At 36.8% G+C, this 15,806-nt stretch overlaps 1 long non-coding RNA gene across 1 annotated transcript; it reads right to left on the bottom strand.

Annotated features, from left to right (window-relative positions):
- Window positions 1–6,290: 6,290 nt before the first annotated feature.
- LOC122683733 lies at window positions 6,291–14,678 on the bottom strand. Its single transcript, XR_006337803.1, has 3 exons — window positions 14,667–14,678; window positions 10,151–10,153; window positions 6,291–6,371 (listed from the first exon to the last, which is right to left on the bottom strand). It is a non-coding gene; the product is annotated as an uncharacterized LOC122683733 (long non-coding RNA).
- Window positions 14,679–15,806: the final 1,128 nt, after the last annotated feature.

Here is a 15,806-nt window from a genome sequence, read left to right on the forward strand (position 1 = left end):
TCTTAACAAGACTGCAAGGATCCGGCATCTCCTTGTGCAGACGAGAGTATGGGTGGTGAAAATCAGCAAAAACTTATAAGGGAAAATTGTGCAAGCAAGGGAAAAATGATCAGTGGAGCCTGAAGGGAACAAGTGTCTCCGTGCAGTTAGTCAGATACCAGGATGAGCTTTCAGCTCTTTCTCAGATCTGGGGAAGTTAAAATTCAGGAAATTGTAAGGAGGAGAGAAGCCTGACTAATGTCAAGACAAAACAGAAGGCATGAATGGGCAACTGAGAGCATTCATCTGTGGGGATGAAAATCTCTAACCCAGGAAATGTGGTTTCTCTGCTCAAACTGGACCATGGTGGGCAGGGGCTACTTGGTTTGTGGACCAAGGAAAACTTTACTAACACCAAATCCTCCGCAATCCCACTTTTCCCTGTGGGGAAACATTCTGAAACATCATCCCAGCAAAAGCATTAACAACTCCCAGAAACTAAACATAGAATCATCTGGGTAATAGATTAAGGTCTAACCTTTTTCTTTCCCTCTGTGCTTCAGTCTCGCTTACTCATAGGGTGCCGCTTGCAGGGGCCTAGCACCTGGCCCTTTAGGTCGGAGTTCCTAGTGCAAAAGCGCGCCTGACGCTTCGGCTCTGGGGCGCTCATGGCGGCGGCGGGCTGCATGCCGAGATCTGCAGCCCTCACTGAGCTGAAGCCTGAGCGGCTCAGCTGCGCGCCCGCCCTGCCCACACCTCCTCCCAGACAAGATCCCCATTGAGCAGCCCCGCCCACCCCTGTGGAGAAAGCATGGCCTCTGCAGAGTGCAAATTCACACCGTCTCATTTTTTGATTTACAAAGCAGAAATAGAAACACAGACTAGAGAACAAAATGTACAGACACCAAGGGGAAGAAAGGGGTGGACGAATTAGGATTAACTTATGCATAATACTGTGCATAAAATAGATAACTAATGTGAAACAAAAGAAAGAATAAAGATTTCTTTTGCTTCTGAAGCAAACTAGGTCACGTTCTATTGATTCAGCTACACTGGGCAGAAGGCTTCCCAGGTGGTGCTAGTGGTAGAGAATCCGCCTGCCAATGCAGGAGACATAAGAGATGGGAGTTCGATCCCTGGGTGGGGAAGATCCCCTGGAGGAGGGCATGAGAACCCACTCCAGTATTTTGCCTGGAGAACCCACTCCAGTATTTTGCCTGGAGAACCCCATGGACAGAGGAGCCTGGTAGGCTACAATCCAAAGGGCTGCAAAGAATTAGACACAACTGAAGCGACTTAGCATGCATGCACGCTGGGTAGAAGGTTCTATGTTGGGGCCTGGCATGAAAATGCCAGTAATCCTTGTTTTGATTAAACTTGGGACTCCCCTGAGTAGTTTACTTTCTATACTGGACATCTGAGGCTTTTTTCTTTTTCTTTTTTTTACCAAATACAACAAATTATCATAGAAAAACTGAAATATCTATTACTGCAATCACTCAATCTGTAGCTCACTTTGTGATTTATCAAATTTCAAGCAACTAAACTAAAAGGATCAGTTTTTATTTTTATGAAGTGCAAATATGTTACTAGTCTTTATGATGATGATATATCTAACTCAAACTTAATGAGGTACCTATTTTATAGCATGAATGCTCATTAACTTAAAAGTGTTGTACAGTACTACTGACATTTGTATGCTTACAACTAGTGACTATTTTCATAATTTTTATATAAGTAGATGTGCGATCTTTATTGAAAAAATTGCAATTGCTGATATTATTGATTTGTATTTTAAATATTATAATATTTAAATTTAATTAAATTTAAATTTAAATATTATAAATATCTTTATAAGAAAAATCAAGACAAATTTTAAATACTGATAAGTTGAAATTTATTTCAAGGTTATTTAAAAGAAGAGAAAGTGAAGAAAAATGGGAGAAAGTGTGATGAAATGTGAAGGAGGCACAAGGCAGGAGGCAGGATATCAGGGTTGTACTCCCGTATCCAGCCACTGTGTTGGCCCAAGTCTTCATGACATTCACTTCCTTTGGACTTATAATGGGGATTTCTAATATGATTCAGCAGGAAAATGACTTCTGGTTGTGATCACCTTCATGTAGCCCACTGAACTGTTTTCAAAAGATTGGTGAATTTCATGAGGTGTTTTCAGTTTTATTTTGTGCAATTTTTGCCCTGTTTGGTTTTGTTTTAAAGAGAAATTCTGTGTTGATATACTGTTGTTTTGCAATATCTGAAAAGAAATGTACAGTTCTGAGAAAAACAAATTTATAACTCTGAAAGGAATATCAAAGGTTTAAAAGGTTACAGACAATACTTGCTATCAGAGGGCAAAGGGCATGTTGGAATACACACTGTTATCTCTATTTATATAGCAGGCAGGGAATTGGCCAGGTCCTTCAGTGATGGAGGAGGAGATGTCCTGAGCTAGGATGAGCTGCAGCTGGAGGTTTTGTTGTGGGCAGAACTGGCCTCACCTGACAGCATCTGTTTCCTGGGTAGCCCTGTTTCTTCTTGATTCTTGAATTTAAAGCTTGATGGGGAAGGCAGGAGGGATGGCTTCAACTTTTTCCTTTTCCTTCTACTCTAGCCACCATCTCTATTCTTTACCTTTTTTTTTTTTTTTCATTAAAAAACACCTTCTGGCCTCTTTGCAGCACCCGCAATGACTTCCTGCTTTGGTTAAGGCAGTAAAAACATTCCACTATCTTCTAAAGTCAAGAGAAGAGAATTAGGAGAAAAAAAGCATGTTTTATTATTGTTCCATCTCCTTGGCGGGGGGACCCATTATGTTCTTTGATAAAGAGAAAATGCCACATTGAACAGTGCTATAAAGTTTGTTAAATTCAATCCTAAATCCCGCATAACCTTCACTGTCTGAAACAAATCTAAAAAGGAAGATCCAAAAGAATATCAAATAACTTTGCCCTAAAAATAGCAACACAGGCACCATTGAGAGGGTCAGCAGCATGGCTTCATTCAGTGATATTTATGTTGTCCTGTGCTGCTTCTGCCAATAGAGCAAGATGCCTCTAGATCCTCTACATGTTTGAGATGGTTCTCTAGTTGCTCAACATTAAACTGAGTAATTACACTCCAGTGCCTGACTGTGCAGATAGCAGCTCTTTTGGTGTTAAAGTACAAATACATCAACTTTTTCTCTCGTTCTCTTTTGAGGATGACCTAGCTTCCTGTATTGTAGCTATGTCGGAGTACATTGGAATGGCTAATTTTACATAGAAAGCATCCATAGCCTTCCACTATTCTTTCAAACTAGGTCACTATCAATCATTTTGAAGGTTAAATACCCCTGAATCATGTAGATGAGAATGAAACAATTTTTTGTGTGTGTGCTTTGAAATGAACTGAAACTGAGACCTAACTATCTATGCTATGGTAAAACAACTTTTATGGCCTGAGCTAACATTATATCTCAGGAGTTCTTACATTGCTATTCCATAGACTGAGCTAAAACAGAAACCTATGTCTACATATATAATTAATATGCACAGTCCTTGTTTATTACTTTAGCCTATATTTTTCTCTTTCTTCCACTGCCTTATTTCCCCCAAAGTAAAGAGACTCCAGACTACCATACACTCTGCACATCTTTCTTCCTGTAGTCTATATCTGTCGAATGGTAATCTAACCCAAATGAAAAGCATGGTGGGCAAAAAAAAGTCCTTAAAAGTGACTTTGAAGGAGAACCTGATAAATATGCAAAGCAGCATATACTTAGTCTCCCTGTTGAGATGTTTATTAGAAGTAACAAAAAAGGATTGCAGAGGAAGGAACACTTCCAAACTCATTCTACAAGGCCACCATTACCCTGATACCAAAACCAGACAAAGACAACACACAAAAAAGAAAACTACAGGCCAGTATCACTGATGAACATAGATGTAAAAATGCTCAACAAAATTTTAGCAAACAGAATCCAGCAATACATCAAAAATATCATACACCATGATCAAGTAAGGTTTATTCCAGGAATGCAAGAATTCTTCATTATGTGCAAATCAGTGTGATACACTATATTAACAAATTGAAAGATAAAAACCATATGATAATCTCAATAGATGCAGAAAAAGACTGACAAAATTCAGCACTCATTTATGATTAAAACTCTTTAAAAAATTGGCATATAAGGAACCTACTTCAACATAGTAAAAGCCATATATGATAAGCCTACAGCAAACATTATTCTCAATGATGAAAAACTGAAAGCATTCTCCCTAAGATCAGGAACAAGACAAGGCTGTCCATTTCACCACTAATATTCAACATAGATTTGGAAGTCCTAGCTACAGCAAACAGAGAAGAAAAAGAAATAAAGGGAATACAGATAAGAAAAAGAAGTGAAGTTCTCACTGTTTGCAGATGACATGATGCTGTACACAGGAAATTCTAAAGATAGTATCAAAAATTACTAGAGCTAATCAGTGAATTTAGCAAAGTTGCAGGATACAAAATCAATATACAGAAATCACTTAATTTTTTATATACTAACAATGAAAAATCAGAAACAGCAATTAAGGAATCAATTGCATTCACCAGTGCAACAAAACGAATTAAATATCTAGGAATAAACTTGCCTAAGGAGACAAAAGAACTGTACACAGAAAATTATAAGACAATAATGAAATAAATCAAAGATGACATAAATATATGGAGAGATATTCCAAGTTCCTGGGTAGGAAGAATCAATATTGTGAAAATGACTATATTACCAAACACAACCTACGATATAACGTGATCCCTATCAAATTACCCATGGCATTTTTCACAGAACTAGAACAAAAAAATTTCACAATTCATATGAAAACACAAAAGACCCCAAATAGCCAAAGAGTCTTGAGAAGGAAGAATGGAGCTGGAGCAATCAGTCTTCCTGACTTGAGATTACACTACAAAGCTACAGTCATCAAGGCAGCATGGTACTGGCACAAAAACAGAAATACAGACCAGTGGAACAAGACAGAAACCCGAGAAAAAAACCCAGGCACCTATGGGTACCTTATTTTTTTTTTTTTGGTACCTTATTTTTAACAAAGGAGGCAAGAATATATAATAGGGCCAAAGACATCCTCTTCAATAAATGGTGCTGGGAAAACTGGACAGCTACATGTAAAAGAATGAAATTAGAACCCTTCCTAACACCATACACAAAGATAAACGCAAATTGGATTAAAGATCTAAATGTAAGACCAGAAACTAGAAAACTCTTAGAAGAAAATATAGGCAGAATACTTTGACATAAATCAAAGCAAGATCCTCTATTACCCGCCTCCTAGAGTAACGGAAATAAAAACAAAAGTAAACAAATGGGACCTGATTAAACTTAAAAGCTTTTTCATAGCAAAGGAAACTATAGGCAAGGTGAAAGACAACCCTCAGAATGGGAAAAATAATAGCAAATGAAACAACTGACAAAGGATTAATTTCCAAAATATACAAGGAAGCTCATACAACTCAATGCCAAAAACAACCCAATCAAAAAGTGGGAAAAAGAACTAAACAGACATTTCTCCAAAGAAGACATACAGATGACTAACAAGCACATAAAACGATGCTCAATATCACTCATTATTAGAGAAATGCAAATCAAAACCACAATGAGATATCACCTCACACCAGTCAGAATGGCCATCATCAAAAAATCTACAAATAATAAATGCTGGAGTGGTCGTGGAGAAAAGGGAACACTCTTGCACTGTTGGTAGGAATGTAAACTGATACAGCTACTATGGAAGACAGTATGGAGATTCCTTAAAACCTGGGAATAAAACCACCATAGGACCCAGCAAATCCCACTCCCAGGCATATACCCTGAGAAAACCAAAATTGAAAAAGACATTATGTATACCATTATTCATTGCAGCACTATTTATAATAGCTAGAACATGAAAGCAATCTAGATGCTCATCGATAGATGAATGGCTAAAGAAGATGTGGTACATATACACAATGAAATATTACTCAGCCATAAAAAGGAATGCATTTGAGTCAGTTCTGATGAGATGGATGAAGCTAGAAACTATTATACAAAGTGAAGTGAGTTAGAAAGAGAAAGATAAAATCACATTCTAACACATATATATGGAATCTAGAAGAATGGTACTGAAGAACTTATTTACAGGGCAACAATGGAGAAACAGACATAGAGAACAGATTTATGGACATGGGGAGAGGGGAGGAGAGGGTGAGATGTATGGAAAGAGTAACAAGGAAACTTACATTACCATGTGTAAAATAAATAGCCAATGGGAATTTACTGCATGGCTCAGGAAACTCAAACAGGGGCTCTGTATCAACCTAGAGGAGTGGGATGGGGAGGTCGGTCGGAGGGAGATTCAAATGGGAGGGGACTGATTCATGCTGAGGTTTGACAGAAAACAATAAAATTCTATAAAGCAATTATCCTTCAATTAAAAAATAGTAATAATAAAAGAAGTAATGAAAAAGGAAAGGAGTAAGTTTACTAATTCAGCATAGACATAGTGGATCAAAATACATAAATGCCTATTTTTTTTTACTTTAAACAGTACTATTTTCATCATTTTATTAATATACAGATTCATTGCCTATAGCCAATTAATGCATATTCACTGATACATTTTTATATGGCATCATGGACATGATAAAAATAAAAATAAATATATCAAAAATATAAAAATAAAAATATCAAAGATGCTAATAAAGGTGTCCAAAGTGAGGAACTATAAAAGATTACAAGTTTTTCTATTTACCATTAATTAATTATAAGGCAAAGAAGCAAAATCACCACCTGTGAATGTTCCTAATATTATGTTAATAAAACAATTAAAATATTAATAGGAACAAATTTCTAAATGGAGCTATGTTTTTTTTTTAATCATTACCATAGTATAAAATTAGGTTTCTTTATTTAGTGTTTAACAGCATTATAAAAATACACAAATTGGAGCTTTCAATCACCACAACAACTGGAAGAGTTAGATAATGCCCAAGCACATTCTCTAAAAGCCATTCAATAAAGAATTTAAAATAGGCTAATGTGTAAAAATTTATAGTAATAATTTTCTCTCCACATGTATCTCTCCTGTTCCTAGCACCAGACACAAATATACACAATAAATAATTCTAAAGGGCCCTTTTCCCAAAATGATGGTGACAATGTTTGCCATTTACATGTAACAGAAGACAGTAAAAATTTCTGCATTTAAGTCTATGTTCTATGTTCTACATACATTTTAAACCTGTAACTCACAAGTTAGTTCTGAAAACATCTTTATTGCATTCTAAGAAAGAGAATAACTAGATTAAGTTCCCATTTCTTTACTTAACATTACTTTGCCATAGTTAAGTCTTGTAGAAGATGTGATTACTTCTCATCTTCTTTTGGTATACTCCAACCTAAGATAAAATGATTAGATATTCCAAATTTTTTTACAGTATACATTCACCAATTTCTGAGTGCTTTTCTGTTTTACAAATGTTTCCCCAAATTTAGATGTTGCTTTAGATGGGAAGAACTTAACATTAATATTTAAAGATGAATATTCAGGAAACGCTTCTGGATGATAACTTTATATTTCAAAGGTCAAAGGACTTACCAGTTCAATTGAGTAGTTCAGTTGTGTTTCACTCTTTGGGACACCATGGACTGCAGTACACCAGGCTTCCCTGTCCATCACCAACTCCTAGAGCTTACTCAACCTCATGTCCATGAGTTGCTGATGCATCCAACCATCTCATCCTCTGCTGTCCCCTTCTCCTCCTGCCTTCAACCAAAGGACTTACAATTGCCACCTAAAGTGCTCTAAGGAAGCTCTGGAACCTGCTTATCACCAGATTTTGGCTGGAATATATAGTAAATTCTCCTAGAGTTGTGGAATGTTTTCAGGCAGGTAAGTTAGGCGGTCTGGGTTATTTTAGGAATATGGACTTAAGCTGGTAGAAGCCATGCAAGAGTTTGGCTAATTCCCTCAGTGAATGGAGTTGGATAGAACCATTATTTGCTGAGAGTTCTGCAGTTCTCACAACTAAGTAATTTTCTGATTTTCATTTATATTCCAACATATATTCGGTTCAGCTCAGTTCAGAAACTCAGTCGTGTCTGACTCTTTGTGACCCCATGGACCACAGCACGCCAGGCCTCCCTGTCCATTACTAACTCCCGGAGTCCACCCAAACCCATGTCCATTGAGTCGATAATGCCATCCAACCATCTCATCCTCTGTCATCCCCTTCTTCTCCGGCCCTCAATCTTTCTCAGCATCAGGGTCTCTTCCAATGAGTCAGCTCTTTGCATCAGGTGGCCAAAGTATTGGCATTTCAGCTTCAACATCAGTCCTTCCCATGAACATCCAGGACTGATCTCCTTCAGGATGGACTGGTTGGATCTCCTTGCAGTCCAAGGGACTCTCAAGAGTCTTCTCCAACACCACAGTTCAAAAGCATCAATTCTTCAGTGCTCAGCTTTCTTCCCAGTCCAACTCTCATATCCATACATGACCACTGGAAAAACCATAGCCTTGACTAGACAGACCTTTGTTGGCAATGTAATATCTTTGCTTTTAAATATGCTGTCAAGGTTGGTCATAACTTTCCTTCCAAGGAGTAAGTGTCTTTTAATTTCATCGCTGCAGTCACCATCTGCAGTGATTTTGGAGTACTGTTGTCTTAAGAGAAACAGTCCACAACATAAGAGTTCTGAGTTTAAGTTTTATTCAGGTTCCTACGGAGGATGAAGGTATAAGAGACAGCCTCTCAATTAGATCTGGAAAAACTGCTCTGGAGAGGCAGGGGAGAAGCGAGCTTCTGTATCATTTTGCCTTCCCTGGTGGCTCAGACAGTAAAGTGTCTGTCTGCAATGCAGGGGACCTGGGTTCGATCCCTGGGTTGGGAAGATGCCCTGGAGAAGGAAATGGCAGCCCACTCCAGTACTCTTGCCTGGAAAATCCCATGGACAGAGGAGATTGGTAGGCTACAGTCCATGGGGTTGCAAAGATTCGGATATGATGGAGCGACTTCATCTTCACTTTCTTTCTTTTTTGGACTAGAAAGTATTTGCAGTCAAGTATACATTTTGGTACATAAATTCAAATGCCTGTGACAAAAGAAAAAGATTACTGCTATCATAAATGAATAGATATCTCAAGTTAATATTTTTAGTGTTTTTCTATGTATGGGAAGCTGCAAGAATCTGAAGTCATTAAAATTCTTCCTGAGATACATTTCTTTTTTTTTTTTTTTCCATTTATTTTTATTAGTTGGAGGCTAATTACTTTACAATATTGTAGTGGTTTTTGCCATACATTGACATGAATCAGCCATGGATTTATATGTTTTCCCCATCCCGATCCCCCCTCCCACCTCCCTCTCCACCCGATTCCTCTGGGTCTTCCCAGTGCACCAGGCCCAAGCACTTGTCTCATGCATCCAACCTGGGCTGGTGATCTGCTTCACCCTTGATAATATACATGTTTCGATGCTGTTCTCTTGAAATATCCCACCCTCGCCTTCTCCCACAGAGTCCAAAAGTCTGTTCTGTACATCATCTGTGTCTCTTTTTCTGTTTTGCATATAGGGTTATCGTTACCATATTTCTAAATTCCATATATATGCGTTAGTATACTGTATTGGTCTTTATCTTTCTGGCTTACTTCACTCTGTATAATGGGCTCCAGTTTCATCCATCTCATTAGAACTGATTCAAATGAATTCTTTTTAATGGCTGAGTAATATTCCACAGTGTACATGTACCACAGCTTTCTTATCCATTCGTCTGCTGATGGGCATCTAAGTTGCTTCCATGTCCTGGCTATTATAAACAGTGCTGCGATGAACACTGGGGTGCACGTGTTTCTTTCAGATCTGGTTTCCTCAGTGTGTATGCCCAGAAGTGGGATTGCTGGGTCATATGGCAGTTCTATTTCCAGTTTTTTAAGAAATCGCCACACTGTTCTCCATAGCGGCTGTACTAGTTTGCATTCCCACCAACAGGGTAAGAGGGTTCCCTTTTCTCCACACCCTCTCCAGCATTTATTGCTTGCAGACTTTTGGACAGCAGCCATCCTGACTGGCGTGTAATGGTACCTCATTGTGGTTTTGATTTGCATTTCTCTGATAATGAGTGATGTTGAGCATGAGATACATTTCTAACTATCTATGAGAAATACCTGTTTATATTCATCCAAAGCACAGAGTGCCTCATTCTTGTTTAGCCCTATATTCCTCTCAGTGCAACTGTCCATCAGTAACTGCAGCAGGTTATGACTGCATCCTTATAGCATGGTGAGCAATGCTTTTCATCTTATTTTTCCTAATTTTTCTGCATCCACCTTTCCTGGGAAGATAATGTGCTTGTCAAAGGCTTCAAATATTTGGTTATTTTGACAGATTCATTTCTAGATTATATTACTCAACTGATATTCAAAATTTCTATTTTTAAATGATATTTGATTACAAATCCTTTGTATACATTGGTTCATATCTTACGTGAAAATACTCATGGAAACTGTTAAAAAATTCCATCCAGTAAAATTAAGATGAAATTCCAAGACACACCCAAACTGATGAAATTAAGTTGATAAAAACAATCATAGGCTTATTCTTGATCATCTGTCTAGAGCCAGGAAGATCATTTGTCCTTCAACACACTTACTCCTTGGCTTCCCTGGTGGCTCAGAGGGTAAAGCGTCTGCCTACAATGCTTTAGACCTGGGTTCGATTCCTGGGTCGGGAAGATCCCCTGGAGAAGGAAATGGCAACCCACTCCAGTACTCTTGCCTGAAAAATCCCAGGGATAGAGAAGCCTGGTTCAGTTCAGTTCAGTTCAGTCGCTCAGTCATGTCCGACTCTTTGCGACCCCATGAATCGCAGCACGCCAGGCCTCCCTGTCCATCACAAACTCCCAGAGTTTACTCAGACTCATGTCCATCGAGTTGGCGATGCCATCCAGCCATCTCATCCTCTGTCGTCCGCTTCTCCTCTTGCCCCCAATCTCTGCAAGCATCAGAGTCTTTTCCAATGAGTCAACTCTTCGCATCAGGTGGCCAAAGTATTGGAGTTTCAGCTTCAGCATCAGTCCTTCCAATGAACACCCAGGACTGATCTCCTTCAGGATGGACTGGTTGGATCTCCTTGCAGTCCAAGGGACTTGCAAGAGTCTTCTCCAACACCACAGTTCAAAAGCATCAATTCTTCGGTGCTCAGCTTTCTTCACAGTCCAACTCTCACATCCATACATGACCACTGGACAAACCATAGCCTTGGCTAGACGGACCTTTATTGGCAAAGTAATGTCTCTGTTTTTTAATATGCTATCTAGGTTGGTCATAACTTTCCTTCCAAGGAGTAAGCATGTTTTAATTTCATGGCTGCAATCACCATCTGCAGTGATTACAGCATGCTAAATCACTTCAGTCCAGGCAAGAATACTGGAGTGGGTTGCCCTGCTCTCATCCAGGGATCAAACCCTTGTCTCTTACATCTCCTTGGCAGGCCGGTTCTTTACCTCTAGTGCCACCTGGGAACCTTCTTTTAAGGGATTTAATTCTATCTTTCTAATGAGGTCTTGCAAGGAAATGGAGACAATCTAAATACTTAGTCTATTATCTCAAAATTTTCTTCAATTGGTAACCAAAACAGCATGCACATATAATTGAGGGACATAGTGTAAATAACATAAATCTTTATAATATGGCAGGAAACAATAAGTGCAATAGAGCATAAGAGTAAGAAGTGAGAGAAATTGTGGTGGAGAGATGTATAAACGTGCTAGTTGCTTGATCTAACCATGCTAAGCACAAGATGTTAAAAGTCATTTGAACAAGAAATAGACTTCTAAGTATTAAATTTATGTAACAAAAAATTTCTTCTTGAGTGTTTTGCGTATCTCCTGAAAAGGAGAATTAACAGTATTTTTGCTCTGGGTAATCTTTTCAAGGATGTTTGTATAGTAAGTAACCTTGAAAGATAGAGAATGCTTCCCTCTGAGCAGATTTAACTCTCTAGGATAATAAGATAATAACTCTCATAGGGATAAAGATTGGCAGTATTTCCAGCAGCTCCTTACACAAGCTGGGGCTTCCTAATGTCAGGGTTCATCTCCTAAAAAGCAGCTCCACCGCATGTGAAAGCAACCTCTGGCTTTCACTGTGTTGCCCTGTAGGAATTGGGGCTCAGGGAATGGGCAAAAGTAGCGTGTCTGAGGCTACTGTTATTTCATTGACCAATATATTTTCTTTTGTCTCTGGCAAAGTGATTTATAAAGTTGTTGCTAGTGAATTTATGAATTCACAAGTAAACTAAAATCCTAGACCTTTCAAAGTTCTTGACACCATGCTATTTAAAAACACAATCATCAACAGGAATTACTCACATATCAAAAAATTTGAAGTGTTGGCAGGAAGGTGTATGTAAAAAATCTAAATTATTATATCCCTCAGGGGTAGTCAGCAAATAATGCCTTATATCTATTCATCAACACACAGTATTATAATCATGCTATGTAGAGTTAGAAATATAGGAAAAACAACCAAAGACTAACAGAACATTGTAGTTTCTCATGAGATGAAAATTTTTCATTTTTTTCATGAATTATATAATAATGAAACCTGGAAATATAATCCTTTAAGTATCCTACTAGAATAATTAAAAATAGTAAATTTTAAAAAAGTAAACATAGTATGATGTAGGTCTTTTTCTCTACTATATTAAAAAAGTGCCAGAAGGCAATTGGAGTAGTTTCTGTAGAGTTAAAGGAAATTTATGAAGTCCCAAAATACATAATTAGGAAAAGTTTCTCTTTCATGAATTTAAGCAACAGAAAATCATTCTCAAATATGAAGAAATCCTTATTTATACCACCCATTTAGCATTCTTAAAAGTATTTCTTAGATGCCTAGTGAAAGTTAATCAAAACAAAAAAGTTCAGGGGGGCGAAGTATAAAATATTTGGCAGGTCACCATAAAAGATTATCAACACATATAATTTGTAACATGCTTCAAGATTCCTTTGGATGGTTGTTTGCTCAGAAAACCATTACTAGTCTGCATACATAGATGATCAGGTAAATAAAGGGACATGGTGATAGTGTCATTTCATTAAGGTAAATGAATTAGATCTTAATAAGAACAGGTTCTTTACAGTTTGATATTCCTTAGTAAATAAATACAGGAGAATGGGAAATCTCTCCTCAAAGAGTTTGAGAACACATGGAGAGCTCTAAATAAGACTGTACTATTTTAAAGCAAAACTATACTTTATGAACTACTAGAGCTCAAAATCTCAACGTGTTAAAGTAATTAACATTTTAGACTGTGTGAGTGATACAGGCTTTAAAATTAAATGTCATAAATGCATTCTTTCAAAATCTCTGGATTTTCAATGCTTAAAGCATTACACATGCATCAGTTTAATAACATGATACAACAAAAAATTAGATCTTTCTGGTTTATAAATTCCATTTTCCTATTGATCATCTTTAGGTTAAGCCAGATTATTAGGTCTTAAACATTCTTCATATCTGGCAACATAAATTATCTGGATGTGCAATGTGGAAGTTCTTCACATAACCACTTCGAATCTTGAAGCTCTTGATAAGAATTATAGTATTTCTGAATAAAAAACCAAAATAGTTGTTTTTTAAAGTACTCTTCAAGTAAGAGTTTAGATAGTAAATAAAATTCATGTTGAAATGTAGTATAAGCTTCACATAGAAGATATTTCAATTCCAAAATATATCTTTACCTAATTTTAATTTCAAATATCACCAGAGAGAAAATCAAGTAATTCATGTCTCCAATTTCTTCCAATTGGATGGGAAAATAAAATATGATTTATTAAATGCGATTTGTGGAAATGTTTAGAATGATGATTGTGCTCTAGGACATGGGCTTATACTTGTGGAAATTCAAAATTTATGAAAAATTTAAGGGACATTTTGCTTAAGGGGAAAAATAAATCATATACTGTCTTTTATTAAACAGTTCATACTTATAAATTAGGTCACATACATGAGGAAATATTTTCCAAAAAATATTTTCATGCTTGGGTTCAGTGATTACTGCTGAGGCAGGAAGGATGAGTGGAGAGTAAACGCTGTGTGTGTCTGTATGCCCTAACAATTCCCTCAGGTTGTTTTCTCCATACCAAAGTACTATGCTAACAGATACTAAAGATTTTCTAATTTTTGGTGCATACTTCTAAATTAATCATTGATTATTTTTTTTTTTTGATGATTATTTCTTAAGGTGCATTAAGAAAACACTCAAGTCATATATACATACATGATTTCAGATTGTTGGGGTGAAATTTTGTGTTACAAATATGATTATACTCATACAGGATTAAATCTTCCACACTTTATATTGCAATGGCTTATAAAAATTTTTAAAGTTGGCATAATATATAAAACAAAATCTTACTCTTTGTATAGTGAGTTTTAAGACAAAATGGTACTCTTAATAATTTCTCTTCAAAATCAGTAATCGTAAGATTGGAATTTGAAAGACTGGTGCTCAGTATAGAATTTTTATTATTTCACTGTCTATTTATAGATACTAATAACGCCATATGGTCCAGTGATGGAAAAACCTGTCACCCAGACAAATGCTGATTAAATCAGTTGGAATTACCTAAGGCACATGGGGAGTTAAAGGAGACTTGATTACACATGTATATATGTTTGATTAAAAACTGTTCTTTAGTAGAACTTAAATGAAGCAAATACTAAAATAGGGAGCTTTTTTCTCACAGGAAAAAGTATTTCTCATTCATCTGCATTTAATACTGAATTTCTTAATTATTTAGACATATATGCAAGACATACAATTTAATTTTATATATTTAAATACTTTTATATATTCAAATATAATCTTACTACTCTTCACACTTTGTAATTTTAATTGGCAGCAGGGAGACACTTTTCCACAGAAGTAGAGACTTCTCTTCTTGTATATAGCCTCGGAAAAATGCCAGGATTTATTTAAATAGTCCCAGTTTCCAACAACTTCCAAGTAAGTATCATTGGTTTATAGATGCCTGAAGGTTAGGTTACACAAAATTGTTGTATATTTCATAATCATTGGTCTACTTACTAAAGTAGTATTTTATGTTTGCTGTGCATTTCAGTGAGACAAAAATATGCAAGTGATCTAAAATTCAACTGCCAGGTTGAAAAGTTAAAAAAGAAAACATTAAGTTAAAGTCACCAAACTTTACTAGGCTCAAACCTTACCTAAAACTATGTATATAGAATCCATGAATAATGATATATACTACATAATGAAAGTGAAAGTTGCTCAGTCGTGTCTGATTCTTTGCAACCCCATGGACTATACATACAGTCCATGGAATTCTCCAGGCAAGAATACTGGAGTGGGTAGCCTTTCCCTTCTCCAGGGGATGTTCCCAACCCAGGGATTGAACCCAGGTCTCCTGCATTGCAGATGGATTCTTTTTTTTTTTTTCCTCTATACATTGGTGTATTATTTGGCCATTAAAAGGACTGAAGGTCTTACATGCTACATCGTGGATGAAACTTGTTTAAAAACCAGTTGGTAAAATCTACATTTTTCCGATGGATTCTTTACCAGCTAAGCCACAAGGGAAGCCAAAGAACACTGGAGTGGTTATCCAATCCCTTCTCCAGAGGATCTCCCCAACTCAGGAATCGAACCGGGGTCTCCTGTATTGCAGATGGATTCTTTACCATCTGAGTTATCAGGGAAGCCCTATAATATATGGTCTATAATATGTGACTTCTGCTGACCCTGAAAATAACAAAGAAAAGTAGATTATTATATGTTTTTTC

Source organism: Cervus elaphus, chromosome 25 (genome assembly GCF_910594005.1).
Source record: "Cervus elaphus chromosome 25, mCerEla1.1, whole genome shotgun sequence".
Taxonomy (NCBI): Eukaryota; Metazoa; Chordata; class Mammalia; order Artiodactyla; family Cervidae; genus Cervus; species Cervus elaphus.